The sequence below is a fragment of the Cannabis sativa genome, chromosome 3 (genome assembly GCF_029168945.1).
Source record: "Cannabis sativa cultivar Pink pepper isolate KNU-18-1 chromosome 3, ASM2916894v1, whole genome shotgun sequence".
NCBI lineage: Eukaryota > Viridiplantae > Streptophyta > Magnoliopsida > Rosales > Cannabaceae > Cannabis > Cannabis sativa.
The window spans coordinates 37,553,837-37,569,895 of NC_083603.1; positions in this window are offsets into that span (position 1 = coordinate 37,553,837).

Genomic DNA, 16,059 nt, shown 5'->3' on the forward strand with positions numbered 1-16,059 from the left:
CGCTGTCGCAATTTCCTTGCTTCTATTTTATCATCAGGTAGGAGCCCCTTGTCAAGGTACGCGAGGATAGGAGTCATCCAGGTAATCTTCTGGACATCATCGATTTCCATGATCGTTTCTCGATCTATGGTTGGGTGAGCCAATACATCTACCGGAATTACATCGAGTAATTCGGCTTCTCTGGTGGAGGCCAGTCGGGCCAATGCGTCTGCGTGGGCATTTTGAGCACGCGGTACTCGAGACACAACTACATGTTTGAACTTCTGCATTATTTCACGAACGATGGCTAAGTATTTAACCAATCTTCCGCCTCTTGCTAGGTATTCTCCATTCACTTGGCATACCACGATTTGAGAGTCGCTAAAAGCCTATAGATACTCGACTTTCATCTCGAGGGCCAATTTCAGACCTGCGATTAAAGCCTCATACTCGGCTTCATTGTTAGATGTAGAAAATTCAAAACGCAAAGCAGCGTGTACCTTGAAATTACTGGGACTGATTAACAAGATCCCGCTGCCAGAACCTTCGTTATTTGAGGCTCCATCGACATACAATGTCCATACCTCTTTGCTTGCCACGACAACGTCATTTCCACCCTCTACAACTGCCACCTCGGTGCTTGGGAATTCAAGTATAAAATCTGCCAAGGCTTGCCCCTTGATCGCAGTTCTCGGTTTATACTTGATGTCGAACTGACTTAACTCCATCGCCCACTTTAACAATGTCCCCGATGCTTCTGGTTTTGCCAAAACCTGTCTTAAGGGGAAGTTTGTCAAAACTTCAATGCTGTGAGCCTGGAAATAAGGTCGCAATTTTCTTGAGGATATTATCAAGGCGAAAGCCAGTTTCTCCATCTGAGGATAACGCGTCTCGGCGTCTAATAATCGCTTACTGACATAATACACCGGGTGTTGGCGTCCTTGGTCCTCGCGGATTAGTACTGAACTAATCGCGTATTCGGAGACGGCCAAATAAATAGACAAAACTTCTCCGGACAATGGTTTTGATAAAACTAGAGGTTGCCCCAAATGCGTTTTTAAAGCTTGAAAAGCCTGCTCGCATTTTTCGTTCCATTGAAACCTTTTGTTACCTTTCAAAGTCTGGAAAAACTCTTTGCACTTGTCAGAGGATCTCGATATGAAGCGGTTTAAAGCCGCGACTTTACCCGTGAGGCTTTGAACCTCCTTTGGCTTAGTGGGTGACGGCATTTCTACCAATGCCCTGATCTTCGCAGGATTGGCTTCTATTCCTCGTTGATTTACCATAAAACCAAGGAATTTTCTGGAACCCACTCCAAAGACGCATTTCAACGGATTTAGACGCATCTTGTATCGTCGCAATATGTCGAACATGGCCTGCAAGTGCGTAATATGATCCTCCGCATGCTGCGATTTTACGAGCATATCGTCAACATATACCTCCACTGTCTTTCCAATAAGATCTGCGAACATCATATTCACTAGCCTTTGATAAGTCGCACCTGCGTTTATTAAACCAAAAGGCATTACTTTGTAACAGTATAATCCTCGATCAGTAATGAACGAGGTATGTTCTTGGTCCGGTTCATACATCGGGATTTGATTGTATCCCGAGTACGCATCCATGAAGCTTAAAAGCGCGTGACCTGCAGTGGCATCGACAAGCTGGTCAATGCTAGGAAGAGGAAAGCTGTCTTTGGGACAGGCTCTGTTTAGATCTGTAAAGTCAACGCATGTGCGCCATGAGCCATTAGGCTTTGGCACGAGTACTGGGTTAGCTAACCAGTTGGGGTAAAATGACTCCCGTATAAAGCCGCAGGCAAGGAGGCGGTCAACTTCTTCTTTCAGCGCTTGGTACCTCGCGGGGTCCATTTTGCGGCGCTTTTGTCGGACACCTTGCACTTCGGAGTCAATGTTCAAGCGATGACACATGACCTGTGGAGATATCCCGACCATATCTGAATGTTTCCAGGCGAAAATATCAAGATTTTGTTTTAGAAAAGTCGTTAATTGTTCTCGCAACTGTATGTTTAATCTAGAACCAATTTTTAAAACCTTGTTATTATCTATAGGATCTATAGGTACCTCGATTGTATCTTCCGCGACTTGGGCTGCGGCGGTGTGATCAAGGATTCTTGGATCCAAGTCTGGTTTGTCCATGTGCGGTACCTCCTCGATCCTGAGGATCTCCTGGCGAGGTGGTGGTGCATCCAAAAGGTGGATAACATTCACCGTTCTTTTTTCTGCGAGTTTGACAGCTGCATTATAACATTCTCGAGAGTCAGATTGGACTCCCCTCACCGAATCTACTCCAGAGGGAGTAGGGAACTTCATCGTTAGATGATAGATCGAGGTTATGATCTTCATCTCCTTCAGAATTGGTGGACCAATCACGGCATTATACGCTGAGTATTGGTCGATTACTGCGAAGTCGGCCATCGACTTGGCAGTTACCGGGGCAGTTCCCAAAGTGATTGGGAGTTTGATCATTCCTTTGATTGCTATGACATCTCCCGAGAAGCCATAGACGCTTGATGTCATAGGTCGCAAATCCTTCTCTTGCAATCCCATTTGCTTGAAGGCTTGGAAATTCAGCAAATTCACCGAACTCCCATTGTCGACCAGTATACGATGGACATTGTCTCCACCAATATTGGCGACTATCACCAGTGCATCAGTGTGCGGGTGGTGGACCCATCTCGCATCGCTCTCCATAAAGACGATGTCCTCATATTCTTTCTTGAAGAGCTTCTCTGGCCGTTCACCAAGATTGTTTACATTGGTTGACGGCCTCTCCTTGGCTTCTCTGGCATACCTTTCTTGCGATTTCAAGAGTCGCCTGCGATGTGCGGTCCTCCGATTATGGTTAAGATATTGCGAGGTGTTCTCGAGCCACTCGCGTTCTGGCTATCTCCTTTGCCATCCGCTTGGGGATGTCCCTCCTCGCTTCTCTTATACTTGTCGAACTTCCCTCTTCTGATCAGTTCCTCTATCTCATCCTGCAAGATCCAACATTCAAGAGTAGTGTGACCAATGTCCTTGTGATACTTACAGAATTTTTTGGGATCTCTCCGGTCGCGATTTCCCCTGATGGGGGGCGGCTTCTTGAATACGTCGTTCCTTTCCTCAATCGCATAGATATGGTCTCGAGGTACGGCAAGTTCAATATAGTTGACGAAGCGAGGTCCTCCCTTCCTTTTCGGCGAGGACTCCTTCTTTGGGGGTGACTTAGCCAACTTCGGGCTTCGCGGTCTACGCGGGCTACGTCTTCTTGGGCTTCGACCCCTGGAATTCTTCCCTCGCGGACTGCGAGAGCGCGACCGCGGTATGGGTGATCGTCGTTTGTTCTTGCCCTTCTCTAGCTCTGCCAGAGAGTTCTCGATTCTCTTGTGAGGTTCGGCCATGGCGAAGAACTCTACTAAGGATTCCGGCCTTCGGGCTTGTAGTTCCTTCCAGAAGTCGGTTCTTGGCAAGATACCTGTAATTAACATGCAAACAAGCGAAGACTCGGGGGCCTTCTCGACCTTTGTTACTTCTGCGTTAAAACGCTTGAAATAATCTTGTAAAGACTCACCAGGTTCTTGTTTGATGTTGGCCAAAGTCGTATAGGGTGGCCTATACGTCATTGTGGCCTGGAAATGTGTGAGGAATAAGTCGACGAAGTTTTCCCACGTCGATATCGATGCCTCAGGTAATTGGGTGAACCAATCATGGGCATTCTCCTCGAGTGTTGCCGCAAGAATGCGACACTTCGCAAGTTGCGGTACCTGGTCCACTTCCATTATAGTATTGAACTTTTCTAAGTAATCTAACGGGTTAGAAGTACCTTTATATTTGAGGGATTCGGATAAACGAAACCCTTTTGGAAGTTGGGCCTGCCGCACTTCTGCGGTAAAAGGCGAAGTGCCATGCAGCTTGTATATAGGCTTATGCTGCTTGTAACACCCTAACTAACTTAGGCGTATTACGTGATTTTTAAACGTACTGTGCAGCTCGTTGCTAATCAACGAGGTTTATGGAAAAACGTGATTAATTAAAATTTTGCTTTTTCATTAAACTTATAAACCATTTTGCAAAAAGTCTCGGGATCCCGATTTATAAAAAAATATTTACAAACGTTTTCACTATTCAACTTTTACATCAAAATGAGGTCATCTAACGACCGTTACAAAAATCTCAGCCCTGCTGTCCCGAGGATCGTACGCTCCAGGCCTAACCGCCCCGACATGTACAATCCCATAAGCTCGCTCACGGTCCATCAGCAACTGCCTTGCCTTTACCTACACATGCAACGTAAACTGTGAGTCGACAGACTCAGTAAGAAAAGCATAATAATATCATACATAAAACTGACTGCCGTGTCCAACACGATACTGAGTCCCGCTACTGCCATGTCCAACATGGTACTGAGCACTACTGCCATGTCCAACATGGTACTGAGTTTTGAACGTTCAGGGGACGGTACTATTGACACGTAACAACCTGATCGGTCGAACCGGTCATACTCCGCCGCCGGTCATACTCCGGCTGTACCGACGTGTTACTATATCCTCACGATCGGTCGAACCGGTCATACTCCGCCGCCGGTCATACTCCGGCTGTACCGACGGATACGTCAATAGTACGGAACCACCAACCAAGTGTCACTGATCGGTCAAACCGGTCATACTCCGCCGTTGGTCATACTCCACTGTACCGACGTGACAGGGTTGGATGGTTCGAAGCCTAAATACATATCTAATGTAATCTAACAGGCTTCCTACATGCACGCTAAACATGTAATCTACATATGCATACTGTTATACTAATCTTACCTGGATTCCGATTTCAGGTGTGCCGTCAACCCGACCGGAACCGAAGCCGAACGGCGGACATCGGCTCCTAAACCATAAAAATCACAACGCTATAAGTGACACGCTAAATCACTTCCCGGGGACTAAAACTCGAAACTAAAAGTTTCCCTATCGATGAAAAGCATGGCAATACCCCTAAAAACCCAAAAACGAGGAAAACTAGGGTTCTGAAAAATCCCCCATCCGGAAGTCCGGTTGCCCAACCGAATTCCGGTTCGGGAAAATTCGAACCCCATCCGAATTCCGGATGCTCAACCGAATTCCGGTTCCTCGCGAGCAAGAACCAAAAATTCCCATATCTCGACCAATTTAACCCCAATTGATCCCAAACTTTCCAGACCTCCTCTATAGGTCCCAAATAACAAATCCAAGGCAACAAACCTACCCAGAAACCACACATACAAATTTTGCCATTGGAGCTCAAGCTTTGAGTTCCAAACTCAAGCTTGAGCAAACCACCTAAACAAGCATGCAAACCAACATAATTCAACATAACTAAGCATAATCTAACCTCTGCAAACTAACAAGAACAACAGCAACAACACAGAACATAAACACAACACTTTCCATCCAAAATTCATACTTTTTTCATAAAAACAACAAAGCTTAGCTCAATCTAACTATCAAGCTTTCAACATAGCTTAAATCCTATCAAAATAACATGCTTGAACTACACAAATCAACCACAAAATTACAGCAGCAACAACATCTAAAACAACATGCATGCATCATAATTTTTCACATAGTTTTTCAAGAAATTAAAGGAGAAAGGGTTAGAATCACCTACCACAATCAAGAGCTCACAATTAGGATGAATTTAGCTTAGAGAAATGAAGAAAAACCCAGCTTTGCACCCCACAATACCCAGCCGAAAGTGAAGAGGAAAAGAGAGAGTTTTGTTGGAAAATTTTCTATTTTTTTCTAAGTGTTGAGAAATGAGGGAAATTAAAAGAAAATTGTCATATAACTAAACTTATTTCAGCCAACTCAAAATAACCAAATAATATTTAATTTCCATTTACAAAAATCACATAAGACAAAATATTAATGGGGCAAAAAGACCATTTTGCCCCTCCACCATAAAATCATGAAAATCATACTAAAGGGGTATTTTTGGGACATTCTAAATTCCCGGCCATTCCCGACATTCCCAATGTCTAAAACCCGTCCCCAAAATACTAACATACTAAGTTGTGATTTCTACTGAGCCAAACGCCGCGTTCCAAAATACCGGACACCGGAAATGCGAAATATAAAACTGCTGATAACATACTCATGCATATCTGAATTCCATAATAAATTATTTAAATAGCTATAAATAATTTCCTGATTAACATAAATAACTGCTAATTTCCAAATTAACTAAGCGGGCTTTACAACTATCCCCCCCTTAAAAGGATTTCGTCCCCGAAATCTAACCTGAATAACTCTGGATATTGAGCTCGCATATCTGATTCTAGCTCCCAAGTGGCTTCTTCCACCTTACTGTTTCTCCAGAGAACCTTGACCAATGCTATGGTCTTATTCCGAAGGACTTTATCCTTTCTATCCAGGATCTGCACTGGCTGTTCCTCATAGGACATATCTGACTGAAGCTGAAGGCTCTCATAACTGATTATATGAGAGGGGTCTGAAACGTATTTTCTCAACATTGAGACATGAAATACGTTGTGCACTGCTGATAAAGCTGGAGGCAATGCTAACCGATATGCCACTTGACCTATCTTCTCGAGAATCTCGAAAGGTCCTGTAAATCTAGGGCATAACTTGCCTCTTTTCCCGAAACGTTTAATCCCCTTCATCGGAGATACTCGCAAAAACACATGGTCCCCTACTCGGAACTCAACATCTCGACGTTTCGGATCTGCGTAACTCTTCTGTCTGCTCTGGGAGGCAAGCATTCTAGCTTTAATCTTCTCTATAGCCTCATTGGTCCGCTGAACTGACTCCGGACCTAGGTATTTCCTCTCCCCTGTCTCATCCCAGTGGATAGGGGATCTGCACTTCCTACCGTACAACAGTTCATAGGGTGCCATCCCTATCGTACTCTGGTAACTGTTGTTGTACGAGAACTCCACTAACGGTAGGTATTTATTCCATGAACCCTCAAAGTCCATAACACAGGCTCTCAGCATGTCCTCCAATATCTGAATTGTCCTTTCGGACTGACCATCTGTCTGAGGATGGAATGCTGTACTGAATTTTAGCTTTGTACCCATTGCCCGTTGCAAACTTTGCCAAAATTTGGAGGTGAATTTCGGATCCCTGTCCGAAACTATAGACTTCGGTACCCCGTGAAGTCTCACTATCTCCCTGACATATAACTCGCCAACCGATCCACCTTTGTAAACGTCGTTCGACCGTGCAAAATGAGCAGATTTCGTAAATCGGTCCACCACTACCCAGATGGAATCATACATACCCGTGGTCCTAGGTAACCCGACCACAAAATCCATAGTAATATCCTCCCATTTCCATTCTGGTAGGGTTAGAGGCTGCAACAACCCTGCTGGTCTCTGATGTTCAGCCTTGATCTGCTGACATGTGAGGCATCTCGATACGAATTCTACCAAATTCTTCTTCATACCGTTCCACCAGAAGTACGGTTTCAAGTCTTGGTACATCTTGGTGGTGCCGGGATGCAGAGAATACGGGGTAGAATGAGCCTCCTCAAAGATCTCGTTCCTCAAGTCCACACTGTTCGGGACGCAAACCCTGGCTTTATACAAAAGCATCCCACTATCTGACACTGAAAAGTCCTTGGCTTGACCAGCCAATACCTCATCTCGGATCTTCACTAACTCCGGATCTGTCGTCTGAGCAACTTTTATTCTTTCTAACAGATCAGATTGCAGCGTTAAGTTGTGTAGCTGACCTACCACAAACTCAATGCTGGACCTGACCATATCCTCTGCTAGCTGAGGTGAGATCTGAACCATGCTAGCTACCTGCCCGGGCCCCTTTCTACTCAGGGCATCGGCCACTACATTGGCTTTCCCGGGATGGTAAAGGATCTCACAATCGTAGTCCTTCACTAATTCCAACCAACGCCTCTGTCTCATGTTCAAATCTTTCTGAGTAAAGAAATACTTGAGACTCTTATGGTCGGTATAGATCTCGCACTTCTCACCATACAAGTAATGCCGCCAAATCTTCAGTGCAAAAACCACTGCGGCTAATTCTAAATCATGAGTCGGGTATCGCTGTTCATAATCCTTTAACTGACGGGAGGCGTAAGCGATAACCCGATCGGCTTGCATCAATACGCAACCCAAACCCTGTTTGGATGCGTCACAATAGACCACGAACTTCTCCTTGTCCGAAGGCAAAGCTAGTACCGGAGCAGTAATCAACCTCTGTTTCAGCTCCTGAAAACTAGCTTCGCATTTATCTGACCAGATGAATCGCTGATTCTTCTTTGTAAGCTCAGTTAGGGGCATTGAAATTTTGGAGAACCCCTCCACGAACCTACGGTAATACCCAGCTAATCCCAAAAAGCTTCTGATCTCTGTCACTGTCTTCGGTCTCGGCCAATCCCTGACGGATTCGATCTTCCCGGGATCCACCTTGATCCCATCTTTACTCACTATGTGCCCTAGGAAGGACACCTGAGACAACCAGAACTCACATTTCTTGAACTTGGCGTAGAGTCTATGTTCTCGAAGTCGTTGCAGTACCATCTGAAGATGTAACTCATGCTCCTCTTCTGACTGAGAGTACACGAGGATGTCATCGATAAACACAATTACACAGATATCGAGGAAATCCTTGAATACTCTATTCATCAGGTCCATGAATGCTGCAGGAGCATTGGTTAGTCCGAATGACATAACCAGGAACTCGTAGTGTCCATACCTAGTGCGGAAAGCCGTCTTTGGAATGTCTTCCTCTCGGATCCTCAACTGATGATAACCCGAACGGAGATCAATCTTAGAAAAGACCGTCTTCCCCTGAAGCTGATCGAACAAGTCATCGATCCTAGGTAATGGATATTTATTCTTCACCGTCAGCTTGTTCAACTCTCTGTAGTCGATGCACATCCTCATCGATCCATCCTTCTTCTTCACGAACAAAACCGGGGCTCCCCAAGGTGATACACTGGGCCGAATGAACCCTATGTCAAGCAACCCCTGGAGCTGAATCTTCAATTCCTTAAGTTCAGCTGGAGCCATCCTATACGGGGCTTTGGAAACCGGATCCACCCCTGGTGCCAAGTCAATCACAAAGTCGATCTCCCGATGAGGTGGTAACCCAGGAAGTTCTTCGGGAAAAACGTCCAAAAATTCCCGAACCACATTGATGTCCTCTGGCCGAATGGTGTCTGGCCGAGTGGTGTCCACCACCACGGCCAGAAACCCAAAGCACCCACCGTGCAATAATTCTCTCGCTGACATAGCCGAGATCACCGGGATCCGAGATCCCTGAACCGAACCCACAAACATGAACGGTTCTTCACTTTCCGGTTGGAAGACCACCATCTTCCTCTTGCAATCAATGCTCGCCGAATATTTAGATAGGAAATCCATTCCTAAAATAATATCAAATTCGACTAAGCTCATCTCTATCAGATCAGCACTTAACTCCCTACCATCTATCCTGATCGGCATAGACCTAATCCACCTATTGGAGATAACCAATTCTCCGCCAGGTAACAGGGTTCCAAACCCTGACTCATATCTATCAAAGGGTCTACCCAACTTACTAAAGACTCTGGCCGCCACATAAGAACGTGTAGCCCCAGAATCAAACAAAGATCGAATAAAACGAGTCGTTAATAAGAATCCGACCCGTAACAACCGATGGGCCGGCATCCGCATCGGCTGCGTGATCGCGAATACCCTGGCTGGAGTGGGTATCGCTGGAGCTCTCGGTGCCTCTGGCCGGAGCTGGGGACATTCCCTCTTGAAGTGCCCGGGCATGCCACAATGAAAGCATCCCTGCCCCTTGCACTCTCCCCGATGATGCCTCTTACAGATAGGGCACTCGGGATAGGAGAAGCGAGTCTCATTACCACCAGGACGACTCCCTCTCGTTCGGTTCCCCCGAACCTCTTATTCGACTCGAGCCGCCGAAGCTGGGTGCCCTCTTCCTCGATCAATGGCCGAACCCCTACTCCCCCGCTAAAGCTCGATGCGGGGAGGGGTAGGAGCTCCGCCACCAACCGAGTACCGGGCTGAATCCGACATACACCCCACCGCGCCCTCGGCTCGCAAGGCCTTCTCCACCATCCGAGCGTAGGTGGTGCCGTCGTCGATGGTAATCATCGAGTCATGCCCGATCTTGGGATTCAACCCGTCCAGATACTTCTCCTTTCTGCTGAAGTCGGTCGGCACAATACCCGAGGCTAACCTCGCCAATCCCACAACCGAGTAGTATACTCAGTGACACTCATGTTCTCCCGCTGGGTCAGGTGAACGAATTCCTTTCTCTTGGCACTTCTAACCGCCTCGTTGTAGTACTTCGCGTTGAAGAGTTCCTGGAACCTCTCCCAAGTCATGGTGGTGACGTCGTGAATCTGAGACACCATGTCCCACCATACCAGGGCATCCTCCTGGAATTGGAATGTGGCGCACACCACTCTGTCGTTGCCGGTGACACCCATAAAGTTCAAGATTCTGGTGATCACCGTAAGCCACTGCTCGGCTTTCGACACATCTGGACCTCCCAGGAATACCGGAGGTGCTTGCTTCCAGAACCGCTCATATAAAGGTTCCAATCTGTGGGCCGCCACTACCATCTCGGCACGGGCGGCGGGCGGTGCCACCGGAACTGCGGCACGGAACCGGCAGGAGCACCCCGCCGTCTCAACCTCTCGAATCTCGAGGTCTTGTTCTTCGATCCCGGCTTGCATCTCCGCAAACCGCAACTCCCGATTCCGGGCTCCCCGATCGGCTGGGGAGCTCGGGCAGCCCGTGGCGGGTTCTCATCACCCCGACCACGAGCCCCCGCCGGGGACCTCTACCTCGGCCCCTAGCAGGTGGGGGAAACCGAGCTCCCTCTCCCTGATTCGACCCCACTGAGTTGCCTCGACTCCTGGTAGTCCGCCTGGCGTCCATCTAGTTAGAACCGCCTGCGAAACCAAGAGTTGGCATATCAGGTCGTATTCAAGGCGAGCTTACTAATGCCGCTTAATTTGGAAATTAGAAACGAAACATGCGCCTATTCTACTATCAGGCTACTAACATGCTTCCTAACAAGCTTTTCTTTTTTCATAACTGAATAAAATAAACTACTAAAGCAATAAAGGCTTACTGAACCGTGAACCGAGCTAACTGCTGATGATGATTGTACATGTCGTGACGATCTTCGGAAGACAACTCCGCGGCTACGATACCAAATTGTAACACCCTAACTAACTTAGGCGTATTACGTGATTTTTAAACGTACTGTGCAGCTCGTTGCTAATCAACGAGGTTTATGGAAAAACGTGATTAATTAAAATTTTGCTTTTTCATTAAACTTATAAACCATTTTGCAAAAAGTCTCGGGATCCCGATTTATAAAAAAATATTTACAAACGTTTTCACTATTCAACTTTTACATCAAAATGAGGTCATCTAACGACCGTTACAAAAATCTCAGCCCTGCTGTCCCGAGGATCGTACGCTCCAGGCCTAACCGCCCCGACATGTACAATCCCATAAGCTCGCTCACGGTCCATCAAGAATCGCCTTGCCTTTACCTACACATGCAACGTAAACCGTGAGTCGACGGACTCGCAAGAAAAGCATAATAATATCATACATAAAACCGACCGCCGTGTCCAACACGATACCGAGTCCCGCCATCGCCATGTCCAACATGGTGCGAGCACTACTGCCATGTCCAACATGGTACTGAGTTTTGAACGTTCAGGGGACGGTACTATTGACACGTAACAACCTGATCGGTCGAACCGGTCATACTCCGCCGCCGGTCATACTCCACTGTACCGACGTGTTACTATATCCTCCCGATCGGTCGAACCGGTCATACTCCGCCGCCGGTCATACTCCAGCTCGTACCGACGGGATACGTCAATAGTACGGAACCACCAACCAAGTGTCACTGATCGGTCAAACCGGTCATACTCCGCCGTCGGTCATACTCCAAACCGTACCGACGTGACGGGGTTGGATGGTTCGAAGCCTAAATACATATCTAATGTAATCTAACGGGCTTCCTACATGCACGCTAAACATGTAATCTACATATGCATACCGTTATACTAATCTTACCCGGATTCCGATTTCAGTGTGCTGTGGCCAACTCGACCGGAATCGAAGCCGAACGGCGGATTACATCGGCTCCTAAACCATAAAAATCACAACGCTATAAGTGACACGCTAAATCACTTCCCGGACTAAAACTCGAAACTAAAAGTTTCCCTATCGATGAAAAGCATGGCAATACCCCTAAAAACCCAAAAACGAGGAAAACTAGGGTTCTGAAAATTCCCCCATCCGGAAGTCCGGTTGCCCAACCGGACTTCCGGTTCGGGAAAATTCGAACCCCATCCGAATTCCGGATGCTCAACCGGAATTCCGGTTCCTCGCAAAGCAACCAAAAATTCCCATATCTCGACCAATTTAACCCCAATTGATCCCAAACTTTCCGTACCTCCTCTATAGGTCCCAAATAACAAATCCAAGGCAACAAACCTACCCAGAAACCACACATACAAATTTTGCCATTGGAGCTCAAGCTTTGAGTTCCAAACTCAAGCTTGAGCAAACCACCTAAACAAGCATGCAAACCAACATAATTCAACATAACTAAGCATAATCTAACCTCTGCAAACTAACAAGAACAACAGCAACAACACAGAACATAAACACAACACTTTCCATCCAAAATTCATACTTTTTTCATAAAAACAACAAAGCTTAGCTCAATCTAACTATCAAGCTTTCAACATAGCTTAAATCCTATCAAAATAACATGCTTGAACTACACAAATCAACCACAAAATTACAGCAGCAACAACATCTAAAACAACATGCATGCATCATAATTTTTCACATAGTTTTTCAAGAAATTAAAGGAGAAAGGGTTAGAATCACCTACCACAATCAAGAGCTCACAATTAGGATGAATTTAGCTTAGAGAAATGAAGAAAAACCCAGCTTTGCACCCCACAATACCCAGCCGAAAGTGAAGAGGAAAAGAGAGAGTTTTGTTGGAAAATTTTCTATTTTTTTCTAAGTGTTGAGAAATGAGGGAAATTAAAAGAAAATTGTCATATAACTAAACTTATTTCAGCCAACTCAAAATAACCAAATAATATTTAATTTCCATTTACAAAAATCACATAAGACAAAATATTAATGGGGCAAAAAGACCATTTTGCCCCTCCACCATAAAATCATGAAAATCATACTAAAGGGGTATTTTTGGGACATTCTAAATTCCCGGCCATTCCCGACATTCCCAATGTCTAAAACCCGTCCCCAAAATACTAACATACTAAGTTGTGATTTCTACTGAGCCAAACGCCGCGTTCCAAAATACCGGACACCGGAAATGCGAAATATAAAACTGCTGATAACATACTCATGCATATCTGAATTCCATAATAAATTATTTAAATAGCTATAAATAATTTCCTGATTAACATAAATAACTGCTAATTTCCAAATTAACTAAGCGGGCTTTACACTGCTGCTCGAGCATCTTCAAAGCTTGCAGAAGCATGCTTTGATCAATTCCTCCTGTCGCAGGGGTTGGAGTCGCTGCGACTGCGGGGCTCGCAACTACTGCGGCAAGGTTCGCGGGGATATTAATCCCAGTGATCACGATCGGCGGGATCGGCGGGTTGTTAACTGCGTTGACACCCTGATCGCCCGCATGGGGATCATGGAGCGTCTCAGTGTTATGTGGGCCGCGGGAGCGTGCCCTAAAAACTGTGTTGAGGTGATCACGCAGATCACCTCGATGTACATGATAACGTCCTCCCTGCTGTGTCTGTACAGAGCCAGACCTCGTATACCTGCTCGGAGTGCGGCCATGCGAGGATGAAGAGGCCGATTCTGCGTCGTTGTCTCGAGATGGACGACTTCAAGGATTGCGGCGCTCAGGATCCTCGTCGATTTGTGTGCTCTGGTTAGGAAACCTTGCAGATTGATCTCTTGACATCGGGTGATTCAAGTCCAGAGCTTCAGGGTCAGTTCTTCGTTCCCTGCGTACACGGTTAGTTTGACGTCTGGAAACTGTTACCTGAGGGTTTTCGTTGCGAATGACAGGAACTCGAGGAGGGCGTCGAGCTCGACTCTGTCCATCTACCTCGGCTTGTAGTGCTCGCAATTGATCCTGAATTGCAGCATATTGATCGGTCGTGAGCTGGACCATTCCTTCGGACACTATCGCCGGGGTGACGAGGGGAAAATGCATGGTTGCTGGTGGTGTGGACGTGTCTCTGACTTGAGGGCAAGTCGTTTCTGGGAATAGGTTGAGATGTCTGATGTTGCTCCTCCCTACTCCGCCATTGATGACGTCTACAGGTGGCACTCCAGCTCCAGGCAATGGTACGCTCATCATTCCAACATTGATGGATCCCTTGTTAGCTCCGTTAGCGTGATTTCTAGCCATGATGAATGGTGTTCTTTGAAGTGAATGAAATCTTTCAGTCGAATTCCCACAGACGGCGCCAAATGTTGTCGAGTGAATTTCGCAACACCAAAAAGTACTATTTAATTGATATAAAAGAGAATTTTTAGGGAAATGACAATTGCGAGTATTCAACCTAGAATGGCGAGTACTAGATTGGGAATGCAAGAACAAACAACAAGGCTAGAAAAAGTAAACAAGACAAAGAATTATAGTGGTTCAGTCAGATTTTGATCTGCTTAGTCCACTGTAGCAAAGGATTCGTAGGTGCCTTTTCATGGTGGATCACCCCTTTATATACAAAGTAGGCGTCCAATCGGTTACATAAGGATCACATTCATTGTTAATCCATTATTTACACATTGAATTGCAATAACTAAACTCAAACAACGTTAACATTAATAAATGTGTGACAGTTACTAAGTTCATTAACGTATGCGTCTTCCGCATCTGCGAGTTGACTGTTCATGTTCCGTTTGTTGAGCTCGCAGGATCGCCAGTACGTTTGGAACGTCTGCGTCCTTAGGTAATCGCCCCTTGTAGATATCGCATGTTGTAGCTAGTAAAATGTGAATTTATATTGGTCTGTCAGGGCTATTGGGTCGTTGAGACTAAACTGCATCATAGGGAGTTGGTCTCTATACTTGTCGCGGAAATATAGAGGGGACACTCGCACATGTTCTGACACATGCGAGTTGGATCTACACTCGCACATGTTCTCGCGGGTTTTATCCTGAGCGAGGTCTAAACTTCGAGAAGTCTCTCACGGACATTCAGCCTTCATTGGAAAACTGAATACACGTGTCCTTTAAAGAGGAGTCTGGTCTCGAGTTTCTAGGTGAGAGAAATCTCACTATAACAAAAATGAATCAAATAATTAGATACTAGATGAATCAATGATTTACATTTACCAAAATTATTCTAATCAATCTACTTCCAGACCGAGTCATGTGATAGAGCTAAGATCCTTTGATTGCTTATATTTTCGCAAACATGATCATACATTATGTATAGTACACACTAATTAGAATTTAGGAATATTCTAATTTCTATAGTTAATACTACGGATCAGTGATACTACTTATTCAACCTCTTGATTATGATTTTCTTATAATGGAAATTCATAAAAAGATGGGGTCTTCTTATCTTCATAATTAATAAAATTATATGATAAAAGATCATATTTATTTTGTTTTTTAACATTTTTTTTTTGTTTTTCGGAGTTAATTAATAGATTTTTTTCGTTTGAATCAAATTTCTTGAAATGTTTATTTTGAACTATAGAGTTTTCCTTTACTATATTTCGCGATTTTGGGGGTATTAATTTAGACTGAGATAAATCATATTGATAATAACCCTTTAACCAATTTTTCTATTGATTTATTCCATAATTGCTAGGGTTTCTATGTCTTAATTCGGAATTAAAAATTTCCTGCGTTCCAACAAAATAATCATTTATTCCATTCTTAAGAAAAAAAAGATGTTTCCTTATATTGATATTGAAAGACAGATCTTAATTTTGACTTATATAAATTAAAAAAAGTGAAAAAAGGGGGGTTGTAATAATTTATAAAAGACATATGCTTGTGACAAATAAGATAAGTCATAAAAAGTCTGTGACTTATTAAGATTAGAAATTGATT